Source organism: Anas acuta, chromosome 2, assembly GCF_963932015.1.
Source record: "Anas acuta chromosome 2, bAnaAcu1.1, whole genome shotgun sequence".
Taxonomy (NCBI): domain Eukaryota; kingdom Metazoa; phylum Chordata; class Aves; order Anseriformes; family Anatidae; genus Anas; species Anas acuta.
The window spans coordinates 49,273,594-49,293,966 of NC_088980.1; the positions used below are offsets into that span (position 1 = coordinate 49,273,594).

At 38.5% G+C, this 20,373-nt stretch overlaps 2 long non-coding RNA genes across 2 annotated transcripts in view; both read left to right on the top strand.

The window, feature by feature from the left end:
* Positions 1–524: 524 nt before the first annotated feature.
* Positions 525–20,373, top strand: part of LOC137852707 (uncharacterized) — a 32,032-nt gene continuing 12,183 nt past the window's right edge. The window contains exon 1 of the long non-coding RNA XR_011093989.1: positions 525–609. This is a non-coding gene — a long non-coding RNA (uncharacterized lncRNA). The remainder of the gene's footprint in view (positions 610–20,373) is intronic.
* LOC137851711 (uncharacterized) lies at positions 5,056–14,047 on the top strand. Its single transcript, XR_011093382.1, has 2 exons — positions 5,056–5,461; positions 12,677–14,047. It is a non-coding gene; the product is annotated as an uncharacterized lncRNA (long non-coding RNA).

Below are 20,373 nucleotides of genomic sequence, written 5' to 3' on the forward strand. Positions count from 1 at the left end.
GAGGATAGGTTAGACTCTTATAAAATGCCCACAAATCGAAAAACTACAGATCACTTAAACTTGGGACCATCTTCTTCGCCACCCAGAAGTAGCTCTTGGTTAGCCAGTATTGACCTGAGAGTTAATAGAAATTTATGGGTTATCTACTGCCCTTTACATAATCCACATGGCCTTTTACTAGTGAAGACAGTGGTTCATGTCATGGTTACACGAAACAGTCTATAAGGTATAAGAATGAGAGATTAATCACAATTTCACACAGTCAAATGCTGGGACACGATATTTGTTGATAGGTGATGGAAAAGCAGAGAAGTCTCTCCTGACAACCTGTGTAGATGATATGAATGTGGAACAGAATCCTGGAAATTTTCCCAAAACTTGTTGTTTATAGATTGTGACAACATGGGGATTCCGATAGTCCTGGACTGTGTCTCTGTCACTTGTCCTTTGTGAGAAGGCACTGGTTAGTGTCTCAGTGGAATGACTTTCCATGTCTTGGCCCTTGATACTTTTACCATTCTTTGCAGGTTGGTGGGAAACACATCCCAGCTGCTAAGGTACTCCACATTTGCCTCGGTTCCCAGGCATCAAAGGGATTTTTCTGTAACAGTGAGTTATTAAGATTTTGTTTGTTTGTTTCTGTGCCTTATGTTTTCAGTGTTACTTGAAATCTTCCTCAAAAACTGAAAGAGGGTTAAAAAATATATCTACAAGTGTGTCAAGCGCATCAAAGAAGTAAATTCCTGATTACAAAATTGGAAGCAAAGGTATGAGAAAACCATTAAGAGCAGGAAGAAGACTCAGAGAATGCCTGACTTAAGTCTTCTTCTTCTGCTGAACTTGAGAACTCCTCTGGGGCATGTCTCAGCTGCAGGAGGGCACCACAGCACTGGGGCATGTCTCAGCTGCAGGAGGGCACCACAGCACTGCTGATCCCTACAGGGCTGCCTGTTAGAGCTACTCTGATCCAAATGTACTCACTCAGAATGCACAGATGGTACCAACTTAAAAACTAAAACCCAAGATTCCCTAGAATAAGGTTGCTCAGCTTTAAGAACTTGTTGGAGCTTCATTTTCTTTAATACGGCCTATTTTCCTCTTTCTCTGTGTTCTCCAGCCCCATGAAGGATTCTGCTCTAAGTATATGCCAAGTATATCTCTGTTTTATTCTCTTGCATTCTTTAGGAGTGGAATAAAAGGCAATTTCAGAAAATATAAATGCTTCTCTGAATTCAAGTATACCTGTATTAAGTATCCAGGTGGATGCAGCTTGCCTTGTGATGTTCTGTCCTTTGTGAGACTGAGCTGCTAAAGGAAAATGCTCTGCCCTAGTCCCTGCCTGGGGCTGTCAGTTGGTTTTAAGTGCAGAAATGGTGTTCATTTCTCAGGGCAGGAGCAGAAGAGCTTTGGCCCAATGCCTGCTAACTTTGCAAAGATTAGACTCCGAGATGAATGTGGTGTTACAAGCTCAGCCATAGGCAGTTTGAAGGAAAAAAAACAACACCACCAAAAAAAACAAACAACAAAAACAACAAAAAACAAACAAACCCAACCAACCAACCAAAAAACAAAACAAAACAAAACAAAACAAAACAAAAAAACAGGAAGACCCCAAAGTCCCAGCATACAATCACACTTAAATACAAACAATCAAAATCAAGCATTAAAACAGAAGGGCAACATTCATTCATGAAGAACTGACTGGCTAAAAACAGCAAAATGAGGTGTGAATAAAAGATGTCTACAACAAAATAGTCCAACAAGTAAGGACAAATTTGATAGTCTTTAGGTCACGGAAAAAGGAGGAAAGACTATGGATATTTTCATGGCAGATGTCTCCTGTATATCTGTAATAAAGTAAGGAAATTTCTATCACACTGGTAGGATCAGATGGATAAGGATTTAACCTAGCAAAACTATCAACATCCAACTGTCAATAGAGATTTTTAACTACCACTCAGGGATGGGCTACACCTGGACAATAGGAGTTATCTAAAATGTTATTGGCCCATGTTGGGATAAACTTTTTGTACGGATGGAGAACAAAGGAATTAATGGGGAGAGCTACCAAGTTTGATTTTGACAAAGAAGTCTTGTAGAGAACGTGAAGGAGAAAGACAACGATTAGGATAGGATACAATTCATGGTTAAAGAAAATCAATTTCAAGAAAGCAGACTTCAATAAGTTCAGAATTTTGATTTATGTTAGATGTTGGGAAAATTATTTAATACTGGAGATTGTTAAATAAAGAGGTAACAGCGCTGATGTCTGTGGTGTGTTCATTTCTGGGAGACTGAGTGCATTGCAAAGATGCATTAGGGGGCTAGTAATACTGCACAGAGGCAGAGGTTGCCCACTTTTAGTATCTCCTATGCCTATTTTTAATGATATAATGATAAAGGGATGGTTATTGAGTTTAGTGGGTGAGTCACATCCCTGCTTATGCCTAATTGCCTATAATAGTATTCCATATTCCTACGTATGTAGCTAACTGCTTTGTAAAGCACTTGAATCATCAGATTACATGAAAAATGCCATTAGCATGCAAGTTGCTCCTTCATAATAAACAGCATTAAAAAAAAGGAAAGTTGCCAACGTGTTTTCTGATATCCCTGTGTTTTTTTGTTTTTTGTTTTTTTTCCCCATTGCACTCACCAACTGTTGTTTTTCAGATTGAATTTGATGAAAAGACATGTCATTATTAAAATATATATTTAAGTAAGGGATACATTCATATTAGAGCAATTGTAGAAAAAATGCATAGCATATTAAGAGAGCCCCATAAGAAGTGGCCTGGAATAGTGTGGAAATACCTGACAAATGTGAACCTGCCAACATGGAAGGACACTTTTAATGCATTATTTATAGATATTGCTTTACCACCACAAGCCATTGAAAGCAAGGTCACTCAGTGGACTTCTGGGCAATGGGTCAAGTTTTGAGAGGCAATATTGATAACAGCAGCTGACAGTTTCTTGGATACAGCTGGTATTTTTCTAAGCAGAAGCATTTTCTAACTTCTAATGAACAATGGAAATCTGTTTGCTGTGAAACTGCTCTTGTCTGTCTCGGTCACAACTCATTAACCGTGGTCAGTTCCAGGCTTGTTGTAACTGCCCTCCCTCTTCCCTGCATCTTTCTGGAAATCAGCCAAGTAAATACATCTAATGAATACAACAATGTGCCCTAGGCATTTTATTTTATTATTATTATTTTTTTAAGTTCACCAGACCTCAGTTTTCCTCTTTTCTAGTTCTCTGACAGTCATATTTTCTAATATTTTGAAGCCCCAAAGCTGAACACTTTCAGTGTGCTGGGATGAACAGTAACAAAATGTAAGCTCTGACTAAAGAAAATATAAACTGTGTCCATGATTCCCAGCACACTGATTTCTCGGATTGGTTTTAAATGTTTCCTCTCCTCTGTCAACCCCGTTCTCTCTATTGATTGTCATGACCTGTACTTCTTTTTTTTTTTTTTTAATTGCTGTTTATTTATTTGTTTTACTGCTATTTAACATAACTTCTTCTCAGGGGAAGATGTATAGAAAAGCCATATGATGTCTTTAGCTAGATTGCATTCTTGTGAGATGTGTGTTAGATTGCTAAATAATGTGTACTGTGAGATTTTTTCCTCCAAATGATTTTGTCTGACAAGATCTCCTGACCATGCAGAAGCTTTCCTCAGTCTTCTCGTTTGGAGGTTCTGACTTCTTTCTAACCTACTCCTGTTTCTTCAATGATCTGTTCTTAGTGCTTGGGTAGTATATCAGCTTACAGTCCAAAACAGATAGTAAACTGCTGATGGAAGGCCTGATCAATAATTTATAAATTCCATTTTTATTGGAATTCATTCCTTTTGTATGTTTCTCTTACCGTTACATTTTCTGTAGCATTAAACTAACCAGGTTTGTATGTTCATCTTGCATTGGATAACTCACTTTCCTATTCCAAACAATCTGTCAGTTTTTGCTAATATAAATAATGATTTTCATAGAGAAAATAAGAGCAAAAAAGTGACCTCTTTCAAAAAGAGGTTTAAAGCACAATGGTATTGTTAACTTCTGGATGACTGGACTGCATTATACACTCACCATCTAATTTTAAGAAAGAAAAAAATCTTGAGAATAAATTACCACTTACTGTATTTCTTTGAGAAGAGTCTTTGGAAGGACTTCATTCAAAGTAATAATCCCTAAGAGTAATCAGAGAGAGGTGAAAATTGATGGATTCTCTCTATACTTGCTTTAATCACTAGGGAAAAAAATACAAGATTATACAAAGGAAGCTGAAGTCTGGGCACTGCATCTGCCAGAGCTACTGGGTTTCCATTAGCTGCCAGACATTGTGACATATTTTGCTCCTAGTAATAATAGTGTAAATTATTCTTACTGAAATTGAGGGAGTTGCACTGAAATGAATCTGGCATAATCTAGTACAGACTTCCTCTCCTTCCTTTTCTGAAGCAATTCTGTGCACATAATGTATATACAATAATTAATTTAAACTAACATGAAATAGACCATTTATGCTTGAAAGGATTTGAGATTAGAAGACTTTTAGTCCAATTTTTAGGATGATTTCTGTTTTTATGGCAAAACCACTTAAAAAAAATAAGCTAGGACAGGATAAGAAACAAAACAAAACAAAACAAAAAAACAACAAGGAACTCTACCAATAGGACACAAAATCAATTGTTTTTTTGGTGAAAGTATGCCACATTTAATTTATTATTTGTATGTATATAAATATATTTATTTATATTATAATGCCACATTAATTTATTATTTTAATTGAATTATTTCCCTGTGTTGGTTAAAAGTAATCTTTGGTGCTCCCTGATGGCTCTAGGAGGCAAAAAATGCCATGTCTGTAGTCTGAAGGTAGTGGTGTATGTTGCACTACTCATCAATCAGTGATTTAATATTGCTGCAGATGAGATCAATATTTGCCAGTTGTATACTGTGCCTTCTATTCCAATATTTACATTGGTTTTGATGGCTAGTGACTACATGTCTGCCTACATAAGAGAGAGAGTTCTCTGTTTGCTAGGCTGACAAGAGCAAAACACTGATCAAGCTAGTTCCACTAGGCTTCATAGGGAATTTACCCATTCTGACTCCATTTGCTGTTCTCCCTCCAGAGCTGAGCTGGTCTGGAAGCAGCTCACCCATGCATGTGTGCCAGCCTGACACAGTGGAATTGGAAGTGATGATCCAGCAAGGGTGAGCAGGAGTTAACTTCAGGTCATCACTCTAGTCAATATGCAATCAGGCCCAACACAGGAGGATGGAGTGAGTATTAACCACCTAGTTAATTTGGGCTATGGAGATGGTGAAGTTTCTAGAGGGCAAGAGGTATGAAGAGTGGCTGAGGTGTCTTGGTTTATTCAGTCCAGAGCAGGCTCAGGGGAGGCCTCATGGTGGTCTGCAGCTCCCTCGCTACAGGAGTAGAGAGGCAGGTACTGAGCTCTGCTCTCTGGTGACCGGTGATAGGACCTGAGGGAACGGCATGGAACTGACACAGGGGAGGGTCAGGCTGGGTTTTAGCGAAAGGTTCTGCACCCAGAAGGTGGCTGGGCCTGGACTGGCTCTCCAGGGCAGTGGTCATGGCACTGAGCCTGTTGGAGGTCAAGAGGCATTTGGACAATGCTCTCAAACACATGGTTTGATTTTGGTGTTGTCACATGTGGAGAAAGGAGTTGGACTCAACAATCCATATAGGTTTCTTCCTGCTCAGGATCTTCTGTGATTTTATAAATTGATATTTCAATAATTCCAGACAGAACTTTTCACCCCTGTGCTTTCTAGCTTTTACATGCTCAGAAACAAAGTTTTAGCTTACGTACTTGAAAGAATTTGAAGGGAAAAAATCTGAGGGGGGAATGAATAGTGTCAGGGGACACTATGAACAACCCATGATGTCTCATTCTCTGTCAGTTCTGAACATGGCAGCAAATTAAAATTGTGGGAGGACAGCTGTTTAAATAGCCAAGAAGAAATGAGTAGTTGGCTAGTGTTGGCTGGGGCTGGCACCACAGCAGGACTGTTCCTGGGTCTGCCCCTGTCTGCAGCAGGCAGTGGGTGTTGCCTTCTAGGGCTGCCACGTCAAACATCTGCCAGCAGTGCCAAATGCACCAATGCAACAGAAAATCTTGGTTTATTTCACTAATTTGCTGAGTTCAGGATTGTGTGCTAAAGAACAAAATGTCAGGTCCAGGAACTGTTTAGCAAAATTTATTTTAAGTGACAGGTAATGATGAGTACCATCAAGCTGCTCACAGCTGCATCATCACCTGTTTCCTGCCAGCACTGACTCTACCTGCGGTCTCTGAGACAACACTGGCTTTCCCCACACACCCGTGTTGGGAGATTGCATCATCTGATACCAAGAGTAGTGCCTGCAGTATTTTTTTCCTACATTGCATAGAAATCAAGAATGTGCTAAATGGATGACACCTACATTTCACTTTCTGTAATGTGAACTAGTCATTTCCATTCTAAAAGTCTGAGGCTTGAAAGCTTATGGACAAAGAAAAGGTGAACATTATCAGCTGCTTGTTTATAACACCAGGCAGGAGCACATCCCTTTGCTTGCTGTTTAAATTAACCTTGCTCAATTTAATTCTTACTTTTAATTTTTCTCCAATGTTTGTATGAAGTTTGTATGAAGTGTTCCAATGAAATTTGGAAGACCTAGTGGTCAGTCAGGACTGTGTAGTGAATTTGCTAATTTTTAAGTATCAACTGTTCCTTCACTGTCTGCAAGGTGATGCTGTCTTCTTCTTGATCCTGCGAGAGAAACATATCTCAGTTAACCACTGCAAGGGGAAAACAATCAGGATAATTTTCAGCTTGTCTAGTTTTAACTGATTTCATACAGTTTGCTGTGTATAATTACCTTTAATAATCACTTTAAACTAAGTCGTATAAACAAACAACTACAAGTTCTCTGTACTAAACCCTGAAATTTGGATGAATATATGCAAACTGGAACTATAAGTTTTATTTTCCTAACTGTCAAAAGTTGTGCTCAGCTGTATGTCACTGTGGGGAAGAAAAAATTAGCTTTAACTGCTTTTATGCCTCTCTCATTCCAGGGCCAGCTGGGAACAATGTTGGTCCCTGGCTTTGTTGTAGTAACCTCTGAGATCTCATTTGTGCCATGTTACCTATAACTCACACGAGGCTGATGTCCTGGAGAGGGCTGTATTACCAAGGTGTAGACTTTCTCTGGTACTCTTCCTTCCCCTTGGTTATTGAGGGTAAGCAGAGGCTCTTGTGACAGAAGCTAAATTAAAGATTTTATGTTACTAGGAGCCATGCATGTGCAAGGTGAGGTGTTCTCCAGCTGGGCTAACTCTTTTGTGCCCTGGAGTATAGCTCAGAGTCACTGAGATAGTGCAGAGAGGGCAAAGTTAACAGTTTGCAGCACCATTGTGTGAATTAACTGAATACAAAGTTCTGCTGGGCCTGTGTGTTGCATGGGATCTTCGTGAGAAGTTCTAGCAGGAACTAGGCTTTGAAAGTTTTTTTTGTTTGTTTGTTTTTAATCTCCCGTCTACCATGTTTGTTTCATGGTACTTCAAATACTCTTGCCACACCAACATACTCCAGAGAAATGAAAATCATAAAAATTAGAAAAAGAAAGTGCTGTTAACTCTAGGCTGAATGTTGAATCAGAAAAGTGTTGTGTTTTTTTTTTTTTTTGTGTGTGTGTGTGTGTATGTGTGTGTGTGTGTTTTGTTTGTTTGTTTGTTTTTGTTCTTTGTGTGTGTGTGTGTGTCTAGATTTGAACATTGCATCACCGGACCACCTATAATTAAAGCACATGACTCATTCCCATGCTAATGCAGATTTATTCTTGCTGTACCATACATTCTGGTGTGCTTTGTACTGTCTATATGCAAATACATTGAATTATGATATTTCCATCTATGCCCTCCAGAGATTATTCTGTGGGCTGATCCATTGTATTGTTAATGCATATTTTTTCATAACAAATCATTCTGCTTGAAGTTTATTTATTTTACTTAATATTTTCTTGTATCTATCTCAAGATCTTTTCCTCTCTTTGTGATCATTCTTGGACATTTTATCATGTATATTTGCTGTAACAGGAAAGAGATCATTTGAGAGTGGATTTCCTATAATAACAGAGTAGAAATATATTTCCTATGCTTGTGGCAGAACAGCTAATGACCAATCAACCCATAAAATATGCTCTATTCACTACTCACATTCTACCCACAAAGTTTTTTTTTAAACTGTTGACACTTTTCCCATCAACCATGTTGCTCTTATAATTCTTATAAATCTTGGGGATCCTGAATGAAGACATGCCAGCTGCAAAACAAAGTCAATACAAGATGAAGGGCTTGTCCCCTACTTCTGTGCAGGAGATCTTGCATATGAATTGTAAAGCAGGTGATGAGATCAGTCCAGAGGCCAGGGACTATACTCCAGTTAAAAGCAGCTGAAGCTTTTTGCTTTAATTATGACGCTAAAAAATAAGTTTAAGCCAGGTAAAGAGTGGAGGTTTGAACAGTGGCCAACATGATTGGCAGGACAGTTGTAAAATCAGGAGTTTCTCAAAGTGAAAGTAAGTGGTCAATGTTGCATGTGACGAAGGGAGGTAATGAAGAGTGTATAGCATGAATAGCTATGGTCAAAGCAACTTCAGAGACTAGCATTCTGGACAGATCTCAGCTGTGCAAGATCACATTTTTCAAGGACAGTGAGGGAGCTAGATGTGTGGAGTTTCACCTCTGCACCTGCATGGGAGGATCCTTACCTTACTAAGTGTAGAAAAAAATCCAGATGTAAGCACTGGTGCATAGACTGCATGATTGTTTCAAGGCTGAACAGGCTGTAATCAAAAGTGACACCCCACTGCATGTGCCTCCCACTTCCATTAGTTTTCATAGAGCAGTGCTGCTGCAGGGTTGGGGTGCTGATCCAGTTCCAACCTCACCCAGGAAAATTGAGTTGCATTTTTTGGTGGCAGTTCCTGCTTCAGCTGGCTTAAAATGACTGAAACTGTCAGCTTGGACTGCTCTCTGAAGGTGATACCCATGCTACCAGCCTGAGTGACAAGCAGAATAATGGTGTTGTCTACAGAGATTGAGAAACCAATTGGGGGAGGAGGCATCACAGCTCTGTTTTAACCACCGTGAACTTCAGCTGACAGCTAAACACCCATGAGGAGATGTCAGAGAGACAGGTCCAGATTTTTGCCTGTAAAGGAGGAGACAAGTCTGGAGAAAGGAGGCTTATGGGTCATCATGATAGAGAGAAGAGAGAAGTTTGGATTGGTGGATAAAATTACTTGCATTTTTTTTCCTGCTTTTGTCAGATTTTTTTCCAATATGTTACTTGATATATTTCTGTTAGATAAATGTTTCACACTAAGCATATTGCAGCAGACTGATCTTCATCAAGATCATGATGTGATGTCCTGTATCTGGAGAACTAAACTGTACTGGCCCCTCCTCAGAGTTTGGGGTATTGTAAATTCATGCTCCCTTTGCTCTTTTTCATGCTTCTACTCTGTGTTTTTATACTTGGGAACATTTCTTTTCTGAGAGTTTAGCTGATCATTTTCCAGGGTGATTTTTTTTAATTTCTCCAGGGGCTCTGAATTATTGCTTACTACCCTTGCAGTGATATATGCAGTGCTTCTCATTGTGTGAGTAAAATGAGATTTGTATAACCTCATGATATGTATACCTTATAGTACAATCCTCATGAGGCGACCACATAGGCTTAATGAACATATACAATAAGATGCTCTTTTTCATTAATAATGACCACCCGAGTCTTTCAGATTATATAATATATTGTTTAGCTTGTCTGGCATTTTCTAATCTCTGATTCCTTCCCATATAGCTTGTGACATACTAAGCGTTTGTTTTCTATTCCCTTCATTGTAACCAATCTTAAAGGTTTTGTTTTAAAGATATAAGGAGTCAATGACATGTTTAAAACCATGCTGTCAGTATTGTAGAGTAAATTAAAGGTCTTACAAGTAATTTAAAATGCAAAAACAAGACATGAGTTATACTGATAAGCATCACAGACCACTGCAAACATAGATTGTATACTATATTATAAAAGTTGGCCTTTTTTTTTTTTTTTATAAGTGGCTTAGCCATGCTCTCAAAAACATAGTTAATAAAATGGGTCGCTGTTATCATTGAATTAAAGTAATTTTACTGGTTGGAGACAAGTTATAACTATTTTAAAAATAAATATATGAATAAATGACACTTTTTGTGGATATACAATGAACAATCTAGTGGGATATTAATAAAATGCTGTGCATTTGAAAGCGTATTTAGTAGTTTCATTAAAAAATTTCCATTATGAAATTTCCAACATCTTAAAAGAGTATGCAGAATAAAAATTGCCTTGACATTTTAGATCGATTTGATCATGTTTGAATATGTTACAAGCAAATTTAGGAATAGTGTACATGTTTTCAAACACTTCAATACAATATGAAAATTTCAAAATTATATCATGCAGTAGGTGAAAAATACTGAATAAATCATTCCAAATTTTCCCGCAAAAGTGGTCAATGGGGTAAACTGATATATTTTAATCCACCAGAATAAAATAGTTTTATTTTATGGAATAAAATCTTTTGAAGTGTTAGAGAATAAAATACTACCTGGAATAAATAATGGAAGTAGAAGATGTATTTTATTTAATACTCTGGAAGGCTGATTAGGAAATGCATGCATTGAAAGCCTTCTTCCTGGACAATCTATGGAAACACTGGGTTGACAGTAAGAGAACCCTTTCAGCTTCATTACAAAGTTTCCATTTTGATTAAGTCCATTTTCCTGTCATGACTATTTTGCTAAGATGAATTGTAAATAATGTTGCAAAAATTTGATAGTGTCCCTACCTGGATATTTGGTTAATTCTCTGCTATTTATTAATAGATACTATTTATTAATTGCAAAATGATAAATCAGTATCCTTCCCCTTCCCATGGAATCACAGAATTATTTGGGTTGGAAGGGTCCTTGAAGATTAGTTCCAACCCCCGTCCCATGGGGTTGGAACCCCCTGTCCCAGTGATACCTCCCACTAGACCAGGTTGCTCAAAGCCCCAGTCAGCCTGGCCTTGAACAATTTGAGGATGGGGCATCCACAACTTCTCCGGGCAACCTGAACCAGTGCCTTACCACTCAGAGTAAAGAATTTTTTCCTTATAGCTGACCTAAATCTACCTTCTTATAGTTTAAAGCCATTACTCCTTGTCTTATCACCACTAAATCTAAAAGGACAGAGTTTGATTTGTGCTTTATTTCAACTGATTAAAAAAAAGAATGTTCCAGTTAGACCAGGACTGTTTTGTTATGTGGTGAAGGGGTTGTCGCAGTCACAGGAGTGCAGAGGCACATTTGGGAGGGGCGTGAGGGTGGCTAGATCACTACTTGCCCCAGCCCTTGGGGCAGACTGAGGCAGCCTCCAAATATTAGGTACGCCCAGAGGTAATCAGTGCACACTGCAGTGTAATGGTGCATGACCTACAGCACCCAGTTACTGCCAGCTCCTCACGCCTGTGTATTTGGGCACCACACTGCTAAAATGCCCTAGGAGCACTCAGAAATTGGATCTCTGGGTGTATAACATTTTTGGCCAATGCAACTGAATCTGAGGCAAAAGGCAAGATGAGCAGGAGGCTGAAGCATAATAGTTTGCCTGCCCACTCCTGACCCTGCCTGGTGACAGCTCAGTTAATCTGTCCCTGTGTGTATTTTACAATCCAAATTACTTAGACTAAGTACTCCTATATTTGGAAGGATCCTCACCTCCTGCGGTGTATCTTATCAGGCATAGCAGAGAAGTGACTTTGTACCACCCTGTGTATATAAACGTAAATTTTATATGCAGAAAATGATGATAATACCTTAGAACTGACCTTGGGAATTGATTATTTTTATTTAGTTTTGTTCTGCTTTTTTCTTTCCCTCTCTTTAAAATTCCGTACAGGTTCTGAGAGACAAAGGCAGCTCTCTGCTTTTAATTACTTTAAGTATCTTGTAAGTAGCTGGAACAGCTTTTTATGCAACCTGATTTGAATATATTCCAGGCTGCAGATAGACACCTATTTTAAAGGCACAGCATGCTCATCGTGGCTTTCTGCCAATCAAACAGTTGTCACTTGCTAGACAGTCCTAAACAACTTCTGCTCCTTCCTCAATTTTCTGTCTGTCTGACTGATGGAAACTGCAAGGCTTCTCCCCTTCCCCCTCCCCTTTCTTTTCCCCTCAACCAATGTCACCACATGGCAGGAGGATTCAGCCACTGCTGTTAAGAACAAGGCACTATTTGTGCTGCTGGCCTGCGGGCTTGGCTCCTGAAACAGAGCAGAGCAGATTATCAATGTAATTCCCCAGGAATTCCCCCACTTTCCACAGGTCCTTGGGATGGATATGGAGGTGAAAAAGATTTAGTTAGTTTTATTTTGCTTTTTAAACTTTTGAAGATCTCTAAACACTGACAAAAATGAAATTCAACTCTGTTTTTTTCTTAACTTTGGGCAGCCAGATTATGTATAAATTGTGTGAGTATTGTGGTCTGTCCCTATAACAATAACACCCTGAGACCTAATCTGAAGCAAAGCTAACATGATAAGTGCAATATTTATTTTTCTGTTTTAGCTCCATGGCACAGTTACAGGGCAGATTTGCTGCTGTATTGGGTCAGCAGTGAAGCATGCAATGTAGCTCAGCAACCCTGCAGAAGACTCAGCTCAACCTCAACATCTTTAAATCCATCTGCTCCCTTACCTCTTGCTGAATTCCTTGCTTGCTTGCTGGGCTATTGGCACCAAACATCTTGAAGAAAATCTCAGAAATGTTCATTCTGGACTGGAGATATTCTAACTTCTCATTCCTGATATTGAGACTGTGACCTTTTTGGATCCTTTATGGCTTCACATACATTTCATAGAAGTTTATTTTGCCAATGACTTTGTTTTAAGATGGTCAATTTGGCCACTGGCTACATGGGGCAAAAGCACATAGTGCTTTATTCATTATTATTTATGGTTCCTAGAAATTTTCCATTCAAGTTTTCAGGCAAACTTTGCACAGTCAGCCTTGCTAAACTTCTGACCCTGTGATGAAAAAAGAAAGTATTTTAACGCAAGAAAGTAGAATACAGAGCTCCTACCCTGAAACATTACTTCAAATGGTCAAGATTCTTAATTTTTTCCTTAATACTTTCTAATCATCTTTGTTATTGCTGTTGTTTTTGTTTGCCGAATTGTTTGTTTGTTTCACCCCATTTGGAAAATGAGGTAAATTTCCCCTTAGAAATGCAAGCTATTATTGATGATGTCTTCCATAAATAGCCATAGACTTTGGGTACAAGATACTTTTTTTTTGTTGTTGTTGTCTCTTGATTCTTGCTTTGCTTGGATTAAGTGAAATGCAACACTCCTACTAACTAATACAGAGAAAAAGCAGGGAAAAGAAAGGTTTTTCTCCATGTCTCTTCTCTTTGCTGTACATTTTATTTCTGACTGAGCATTTTTGAACAGTTCAAACTGTTGAAAGAGACCGGTCATGCCACAAAGCACTGTTTCTTGTTTACTATTGCCAGTTTTAGCTATTGCCTATGTCTTTTCCTAGGGTTTTCTTTGATGGATGCTATGGTTTTAAGTATCTCCAATGAAAACTGACTGACTGCCAACAACTCTTTACTTCTCTCTGTATATGCTGTCCTATGCCCTGAATTGAGTTTCTTTATACAATGGTTTCTGGGCAATTATAGAAATGAAGAATATGAAAATGTCCTTTGAGGTTGTTCTACACATTTCCTTGTCAATGTGGATATAGGATATTTTATAGTGTTACCTATATTTTCTGTATGATATCGACAATACTGTTTAGTATTTCCATTTCTTCAGTTTTTCTGTATCCCTTCCTCTAAGTCACAAACACTAAGGTAGTGCACTTTTCAACCTTTTCCATTGGTCTACTACTGTTAGTAAAATACAAACCACCGATAAAAATCTACTGAACCTCTTTGACTTTTTCTCTTGTGAAGACACCCCATGATTTTTCCTTAGTCCATTCTATGACAGCATGTATCTGACTACAGAAATTCACTCTGTGCCTGATGTTTATGCAATTCAAAGATGTCTAAATAGCTATTTTTCTTTCCATCTTTGTCAAATGTTTGTCCTCAGCTTTTTCAATTTTGTCTTTGCAAAGCAAGTTTTCCAGGCCTTATGTCATTGTATATTGGGGTAGTCAGTCTTTTTACAGTCCTTTTTTTTTTTTTTTTTCTCTCTCTGTCTCAGAACTTACAGTCTGTCAGTGTTAGAGCTGATTGGGATTTTTTGACTAAAAAGCTGCTTCTTTTTTTGTCTTTCTTTTTCTTCCTTTTTTTTTTTTTTTTGTCTTTTTCTTTCTTTTTCCTTTTTTTTTTTTTTTAACTGAAAAATGATTTTTGTAAAATTGGAGTCAGTTCTCTTGGGGAAAGTATTTGCTTCCCTCTTCCCCCCAGTCAGACAGTAGCCCCTCGCCTGGCTGAAATGCTGTATTGAAAGTCACACGACAGTTGAAGATCCTCAGAGTATAACTTGGCCAAGGCTTCCTTCTTCAGATAAAGAAAAGCAATCTTTATGTATAGTGGCAGGTAAGGAAGAAAGGGACAAATGTCAAACTAAGATGAATTTGAGTGGTATTGGTTGCCTTTCCCAAAGGCAGTGTTACAGAGTAATTGTGATCCAGGCAGCTGTAGGTGTTCTGTAGTTTCAAACTCAGAAATGTTAACGGCTTCTCTCTGCGGCAGGTCAGCAGCAGGTTTATTCATTACTATTATTACTGATTTCCCAGAGAGATGTGCTTAATTAAGCTGGCTGCTACCATCACATGAATTTTAAGGCAAACTGCTAATGTGGGCTGTTTATTCAATGCACAATTGAACACACTGCCAATACTGCCTATAACAATACAAAAATGTTGTTATGATTATTAAGAGTGTGTGCTAAAAGACTGAAGACATTTTGTCACTTGGCATCCATAAGGTTTAAAATATGTTGGCTGGGGTTTAGCTTTAATAAGGCCTTAAAAAAATAATAAAAAAAAAATGAATCATTGTTACTAAATTTTCTCACCACTCCTAGCAGAGCAACTGTGCAATTGTTTTAGCTGGCTCTAGCACCCGTCTCTAGGCACTCTGTTTTCTGTATTTCTCTGCTTTTGACTGTACAGAGTTGACTTATATATATTTACTGCAATACATGGTATGCTGGGGCAAATCAGAGGAAGAAGAAAGTTGGTGGATGGAAAATAAAAGCCTTAGGATTAGCAATAACAAATTCTCAATTATACTGCACTGTGTTTCTTCAGAAATCCCTTTGGATACACAAGGCTTCTTGTGTGAGCTCATTATCTTCTGGTTTGTAGAAATGTATTTCACTATTGCTCAGGCACCACTGATGTATTATTTATTATTCATCTGATACTAGAATAGGCTTTAAGCTGTGTAATGCTTTCTTTACCATTTCATTGTTTATTTGTTTTAATGAAAATCCATGAGCCAGAGTCTGAAGGCAGACCTGTGTGGCAGGAAAGACTTAACCCACCCTCTATCTTCCTGCCCTTCTCCTTCCCCCTCCAAAAAAAAAAACCAACAAAACATAACTACTTCATATTTTCAATGCACTAATTTTTTAACTAGAAATTATTTAAATTACAGTATTATTTATTCTGCTTTTCCTGATATTCATGTAGAAAGATATTGGAGCACTTATCACTTTGCAAAAACAACCCTTTTTAACGTCTTGGTGGTAACACAAAACTAGGCATTATGAAAATTTTAGATTATCATTGTTTGGATTCACTTCAGAAAGTATATGTTTACAATCACCGCTAGAATTGTTAATGAATTATCAATTTTGAAACAAAGTATTATCTCTGAAAGCATTGCCTCTGAGCAGGGCTCAAAAAAGGAGCCAAATGACTATGATGTTCCTGTATGTATTTGGATCTATGAGAGCCAGTTTGAGCCTTAGAAAACAAAGCAGGGAATACCATAAAGTTAAAGCTCATTCTCTAACTCATTCTAGTGATACCGAGAATAGCATTTTTTAGTCCCATTCTATATTCATCCAGTAAAAAAATGCAGGAAGAGTTGAACATTCGAACACCTATTTCCCCATGGTATACCTAAGGAAATCTAACCTATTACCTTCGTACAGGAAAAGAGAAGAAGCAATAGCTAAAAAAAGACCAGAATGGGAAGAAGATACTGGTACTCCAAAATATCAGAATGGGAAGAAGACTCTTCAGAAAGAAAGGTCCATAATTAATGAAGAATAGTGTGGTACAAAGCTAAAGCTTTGTATACATTTGTATGACACCATAAAACAAACAAACAAACAAAAAAAATAATACAATGCAATAAAAAAACCAACAACTACAAAAACCAACACCACAAGACTGTGGCAATTAAGCAGTTAAACTAAAGGAAGGAGAAAGGATCAGGCCACCCAAATGGCCCCTTTCTATGAACACAGTCCTTGAATCCATCTTTTGGTGCCAGCTGGGCCAGAGTGTACCTCTCCACTCAGACCCAGGCAGAGCCAAGCAGGTTTCCTGCATAAAAGATCGTGCACCATGAGCAGCAGCATAGCCAGATAAAATTGGACTCCTTTCCACCTGGGGCTCTCATGGAAAATGGCATGACCCCTTTCATTTTCCTGTTCTTGTGCAGTTTGACTGACTGGGCTCACAGTTGGGACCGACAAGATTATTTCTGTGTAAGCAGCTGAAGTATCCAAGCTTGGCCTATATTCAGCTCCAATTGTTTAAAATCAAATATTGAGAGAAATCAGCAGGAGAATGGAAAAATCATGCTGTATAAGTTAGAACATGTTCCCCCTCTGTGAAGTTAAGGCTAATGATAATACGCTTGCACATTGGTGAAAACAATAGGGTTTATTTACAGTGTGTTAAGTTTCTGTTTTTGTAACGCTAAAGTGTATACAGGCGTGTAAGTGCGGTGAAGTTACATGAGCCAGGCCAGCCTGTTATAGGCATGAGAACTGTGCCAAAATGTTTCAATATGACAACTGGAAAATGTAAAGGACAAGATTGAACTTAGAAAGAAATAAACAATGGTGAAGCTGCACCGAGTGTGTGCTCTGTGAAACAAAAGCAGCTTGTGTGGGAACTCCCATGTAAATATTCATATTAGGTCAAATTCCATGCACTTTGTTATAGCAAAAATAAATAAATAAATAAATATCCCATTAAGGATGTAAATGAAAGGTAATGAATGATAAATGAAAGGTAATAATAATGATAATTATTAAGAAAGCATGATGAGGCTGACTATGTATTCTTAGGACAATCTTCTTTGTGTCTGTATTTCTGCTAGCCAGTAAACTGCCCAGAGAGGTTGCGGAGATCTTCAAAAGCCATCTGGACATGGTCCTGGGCAACCTGTTCTAGGTCCCTGCTTGAGCAGGGGAGTTGAGCCAGATGGCCTTCAGAGGTCCTGCCCTATCTCAACCATTCTGTAATTCTGTGATTTTGTGAAACTAGATCAGGGATTGTTCCCTGGCCCAGAGGCCAGAGCAGAGCATGACATAATCCCAGGGAGCAAAACATTTTTTATTAAAATAGGCTAGCTGACTCCAGGGCACCTGTTGGGACTGATCCTGAACCCTTGAGCCACCACCAAGCATGGGTCTGGGTGACTGGTCTTGACTGTGTCCATGCTACCAGTTTTGTAGTACGGACAATGGCACATAAGGGCTTGTGGTTCTGGTCTGGTCCCTTGCTTCTGGAGCTGTAGCTCCCATCTTCTGCCACCTGGCCAAAGGGAGAAGCTTTACTGAATCTTGGACCATGCTTACCATTTTATTTGTATTGCCTGGTATGCACTGAAGCCAAACCAGTACCTGCTGTACAGAACTTCAGCAAAGCACTTATGTATTCTTTTCCAAAAGGATCACTGGGTCTTTTCAAATACTATTCTCTCAACAAGAAAAATGGAAAGACTGCAAAAGACTGCAGTACTGGAGACAATATGAAGTCACCACTACAGCTTACCGAAAATGATTTTTCAGGAAATATTAGGTTATTGAGGAAAAAGTGAGGAAAAAGTGCTGGTTGTCATCCTACGAAAAATTATCAAACAAAACAAAACAAAAGGCTAATTTTTCTTGGATCTTTGTACCCAAGGGGAAGTATACTGAGTTAGACTCTGACCCTTGCTATGAACTCCTCAGTTTGTTCCTTTTTTTTTTTTTTTTTTTCCAGTGATTCTATGATACAAAATGCATAAGTAAATTCCTCATTTGGGACCAGAAATCCTTAAAATGGAGTCTGTATTGATAGCTAGTCTACAAAGTCAGGCTGTGCCTTACTTAGCCTTGGTCTCTCACTTCCCCATTAAGATGAAGCTTCAATGAGAAATGGAAACAGTCTGATCTTAGCTCAGCCTTGTCTGCCTCTTGGGATGTGGGAGAAATGACATTGTTTCCTCAGGCTAAGGGGAGCCTCAAAACAGTTTCCAGATCTCTGCATGAATGCTGTACTTATGAAATTACTTCACAAAGGTGGAGAGCAGAAGAATACTCATCATGATGGGCAGTAGGATTGAAAAGTCCTAGTGAATTAATGAGAAATCCAAATTCATCAAGACATCCTGGGCTTTGAAGTGGCATTTGTGAGTCTCTGCTCAGCTGCTGAAGGAGCTCTGTGGTCAAAGCAGAGAAATCGATTGCTTTTAGATATTGCCAAGGCTGAGGAGATGTCTGAGAGCAGCTACTCAAAATTTCTCTCCAAGGCTAAGGCTCCTAGTTCTTTTCTTCATGTCAAATTCAGGAGAACAATCAAACTCAAAATTTTTATTTTATTTATTTTTTCTTATATTCTGTCCTCCAGAAAGAATTGTTCCTAATTCATAACACCTGAAAAATAATGTAAGGTTTTGTTTGTTTTGTTTTTGTTTTTGTTTTTGTTTTTGTTTTGTTTGTTTTTTTTTTTTTATCCAGTAACTTGAGGAAAATAAAGACATCTAAATGTGGCCTGCAGGTATATTGGAGATATTCCCAAGGTTCATCATGGCCAAGAATACAGTAAATTGCCAGCACAGAATACCTTTGGTGAAATTGTCACTCTGTTTTTCATCATTTTATAATGGCTGACAGGACTGCTGTTGCACAAAACCCTTCAAATTTTTCTTTGCAGCCCCTGAAGGGCTCTTCAGTGTAGTCATTGCAACAGGTAACCCCATGGTATCTTCCTCAGGAGGGCACAGCCCTGATGTGCACTGAGATACCTTGCTATCTGACTGGCTTAGGAAGCCTTTGCCCAGGATATGAGATGTTGTTTTGTCTGTGAGACATGATGCTCCTCCTAGAAGCAAGTGCCTACAGCCAAGAATCTTGTCTTCTCAGCAGCCAGGCAGGAGAGGTGGAAACCATGGCATTGGCAGGACAACCTGATCGCACGATCTCTCTAAAGCTCACAGGTCCAGCAAACTGAAAAGAAGGCACTGGACTGTTAAACAGACACCAGGGTGGGTATTCAACTTCATGATCAGTGATTGCTGTGTAGGTACATACCTGGCATAACTGTCTAAGTCCTGACCGCCACCCCCAGATCCAAGCCTCCTCCTAGCCACTGGTTTGGTCTAGTGGGCAGATCGCTGGCCTAGGGCCCATGACGTATGGGCAGATCTTGACTGTGCTGTGGCATTCAGCACCTTGAAGCAGGAGACTGGGCTGCTTTGTGGAGCTATTTCCCCTCCTAGCTGCCTTGGTCAGTTTGGGCTGCAGTCTCTTTCAGTAACATCCACCCAACATGGGTGAGGCCAGCCTTGGCCACTGACACTGAATATTAGTGTAAAAGAAAATGTTGAAAATGACCATAATTTTATATATGACCAACAAACCTTGATAAATAGGCCTTATGAAAATAGATATATTTAACAGGTTGCTGCAGACTTTTTTTTTTTTTTTTAAAGAGTCAGTATATTTCATGTGAAATAGGGACAAATTGTTTAATTTTTTTATTATTTTTTTTTTTTTTTTTATCCACAGTTTAAATGGAGGTTTCAGAGTTTCAGAAAAATGAAAGGGACACCTTTAAATGAGTGCTAGCCATTTTCTAGAGATCTCTGGATATGTCTGCTTTGGAAAATAGTAATAATTATTTTTCTATGATTTCTTTCTCAAGTGGTTTTGTTATTTAAACAGATGCTTTCATTTGTAGAATGGAAACCTTTTTTATTTTCAATAAAATGCCAGGCTTTAGCGAAGGGAAAATGCAAATCTAAAATCACTCATCTTCTCTTTCTTGCAGACACAAAAAGCTCTTGTTCCTAAACA